This window comes from Malaclemys terrapin, chromosome 8, assembly GCF_027887155.1.
Source record: "Malaclemys terrapin pileata isolate rMalTer1 chromosome 8, rMalTer1.hap1, whole genome shotgun sequence".
In the NCBI taxonomy this organism is placed as follows: domain Eukaryota; kingdom Metazoa; phylum Chordata; order Testudines; family Emydidae; genus Malaclemys; species Malaclemys terrapin.
Window position 1 is genome coordinate 82,833,665 of NC_071512.1, and position 3,507 is coordinate 82,837,171.

Sequence of the window (3,507 nt, forward strand, 5' to 3'; positions counted from 1 at the left end):
TGTAGCATTTTCCTAATTATACTCCCCAGTGTGGGAGGAGGTGACCGCATAGGAAGATTGAACTATTTGTATTTATTCAATGTTGCTTTAGACCATTAACTAGAAAACTCAGTTCTGTTATACTGAATGTGAGAATCTACAATAACTGAAGAATTTGATAGAGCGGCAGCATCCTCAGACAATGCTGGCTTGAGATGGCAGACTTGACTAATTCTACATCATCAGTCTTTTTAGCTGCCTCTCTCTTCCATAATCTCATTGTTGATGGGGACATTTAAACACTAATGAAAATGACTGCTTAATATCAGGGCTTTATCTATTTGCAAATCTAGAAGAAACCACCTGACAGTTTGACATATTTTTATTAAAATAAAAAACTTGCTAAATGTGAATTTAGCGATGTATTAAAGAGGTACTGCCCCACTCTTCCCAAGCACTTACATGGCCCTCCTCACATAGTATCTGAGTACCCACTAATGTTGTTTTTTCCCCTTTACAACCTTTCCATTATTTATGGTGACCAAGATATTGGCGTCAAATAGAAGCTTTATTTATGTACAATCAGTCTGCCACATCATTTTCAGGGATGTTCAGCATTTGTGACAACACAATCACATCCAGAATACTGAGTTGTGATTTCTAACTTAAGCATTGCTCACAGATTCAGGTAGGAGAAAGAGGATTCTGGCTGAAGATGGAAAGGAAGACTGATGGTGTTAGTGTGTGACTAAGGAATTGGGCCTAAATGAACACTGCAACCCCACCATTATGTTTCAGAAAAATCAATTTTTGCTCAGAGGCTTAGTTGCTACAGTCACACTCTGCCACCCTTACTCCTATTGAGCAGGACCTTACTCTGAAAGTGCCCTGACTGGTTTCTGGAATCACAAATTCAACTAATTTTGTTCCTAGCATTCTGCTGATGTCAATGATGCTCAGGCAAGGACAAATAAGTAAGAAAAACAGAGCCATAAAAGTAATACTTAGAAGTTAAGCAATTTGCCCATAGTCACAAAGGGAGTCTGTCAATGGCTGAGTCGAGTACAACGAAAGTTTCCTGAGTCCCATTCTGCTGGAATCCACATCACAAGCTGTTTGCCAAATGGAAAAGATTCCGTAAGTAGAGAAAGCATTTTTATTTTTAATCCAAATGTCAGCTGTGAACACAGTACTGTATCTGTATTGACTTGTGCAGCCCCATTGAAATCATGTACATTAATATGTGATCTTTCTACTATCTGTCCAGACAGCACAAAACACATTAGGCAGAACCTGCCACTCACTTCAGCTGCTTTTGACAGTCAGCCAGTACAAGGCTGCAAAACTGGATTAGCCAAAATGTGAGGATTCCCCAGTATATGAGGAATGTCTAGGTCGCACAGGGCTGGTCGTATCCAACCTACACTGTCCCCATCCTGTTCCTTCTCTCCCACAGTGGTGGGGTGAAGAGGGGAAGACTGGAACATCTCTATACTTCGCCAATCAGCAGCTGCCTGAGTAGCCCTTGGGGGCCATTGCAACAAGAGTGCAAGTTAGAACTGCTGTAACTTACACCAGAAGCTGAACCTGCTCCCAGTGACATATCTCAGAGGCATAAAGGTGACGTACAACGGCTTTTCCCCACCCCAGGCTGGGTCCTGTGCAAACTGCAGTTCATCTGGACTTCAGGAGTTAGCCCTTTAGGCCAGTGGTCCCAAAACTTTTTCTGTTGCGCCCCCCTTACCCATAATGGAACCTGTCCATGCTTCCCTGGGAGCTGTGGTTCAGATCCAGGGCTGGGAGCAGAACTGGGGTCAGGATAGGGATTTGGGGCTGGGAGCAGAGCTGGAGAATGGGGCTGCAGTCGGGATTGGGGCCAGGAGCCAGGGCCAGAAGCAAGGATGCGGCTGGTGTTGGAGCTACAGCCAGGACTGGGGCAGGGCTGGAGCAGAGCTGTGGGGGCAGAGTGGGGCTGGGTGGTGCACCCTCCCCTCCCCCTATGGAGACTGGCCCGGGCCCCGTTGCACCCCCTGAACATTCCTCTGTGCCTCCCTAGGGGGCGTGCCCCACAGTTTGGGGACCACTTCTTTAAGCTGTACATAAATGCCATCTGTTTTAACTTCTGTGATGGTAATGGACATTCTATAACAATATTTAAAATCTGAGAGAAACTCTTCCATAGATCATAAAAGTTTAAAGAGAGGTCATGGTGGTCTCTGTCAACCTGGGATCAGATGTGTGACACTGCACCCCATATTCTTCATAGTGATATTATTAGGATGCATTTTGTACAAGACGGGTCATGTGAGGTGTCATTGGAAAAGTTATGATTTGCTGAATATGATTATCCTATTTGTATGCATATATTATTTTTGTATCTAACTTTAAGAATATTGACTATGTATCTGTATTTCAATTGTGCTTACTCTAGGTGACACCCACAACTACCTTTTCAGGTACAACAATGAAGAAGCCAGACAGTGCTGATGGCCTATCTGCAAAAGACAAAGGACCCTGGAAGAACTTAACATTCCTGTGAACATTCCAGACAGCCTGTAAGTAATGACTGCTATGACTCAGCAAAGTATGCCAGGTCATGTGACCAGGCCACATGACTCTGGACTCCATCTTGGGATGTCAGTGTTTTTCCACAAATTGAGTTTGGTACAAAGGGTTCCTGCCATATGATAAAGCTATACAAGGCAGGGAGTGGCATCATTTGTTGTTATTCACTCCCCATACAAGAGGACTCCTGAAAACACCTGAGGAACAAAGACTGAACTGGGGGAGGTGCTGGACCCAGGCTAAAGGGATTTCTAGCCTGTGTAAGAAAATGTGGAGATCCCAAGCTGCATAACAAGAATAGCTTGTGCCTTAAGAATCTGCAGCCTGCTTGTATTATCAGCCAGACTGAGAATTTCCTAATTCATATCCTATCTTTCATGTATCTCAGGCTTAATTTGCGTTTTTATTTGTTTACTAGGTGATCTGCTTTGATCTGTTTGCTATCCCTTATAATGACTTAAAATCTATCTTTTTGTAATTAATAAACTTACTTTGTTTTAATCTAAACCAGTAAGTTTGGAGTGAAGTGTTTGCGGATCTTAGCTCAGGGGGCTGTTGCATTTCCACTCCACATTGAGGGAGGGGTGAACTCTATAAGCTTACACTATACAGTTCCCTGTGCAGACGGTATAATTTTGGGTTTATACTCCAGGGGGGAGGGTCCTAGGCTGGGAAGCCGGTGGTTATTTTGGCTGTAGATTCTTTATTGTCGGTTCATCCAGTGGCTGGTCAGAGAGCCTGCATGTAACAACAGCTGGGTGTGTACCTACCTGTGTGAATGCTGGAGGAAGTATAGGACCGGGAGTGGGTCTACAGCTTGTCACAGTAGCACAGTGTGAGAGGAAGTCCTGTCTAGAGGGTCAGAGGGCTTAGTGGTACCCCACTTGCAGGTGACACCCCAGGAGGAACTCGTCGCAAAACAATTTAGCCAAAATGAAATAGGAGGATACTTTCAAGTTGGAA

General features: G+C 44.2%; 1 long non-coding RNA gene across 1 annotated transcript; it reads left to right on the forward strand.

The window, feature by feature from the left end:
* Nucleotides 1–917: 917 nt before the first annotated feature.
* LOC128841464 (uncharacterized) lies at nucleotides 918–2,985 on the forward strand. Its single transcript, XR_008445844.1, has 3 exons — nucleotides 918–1,116; nucleotides 1,436–1,599; nucleotides 2,411–2,985. It is a non-coding gene; the product is annotated as an uncharacterized LOC128841464 (long non-coding RNA).
* The last annotated feature ends 522 nt before the right edge of the window (nucleotides 2,986–3,507 follow it).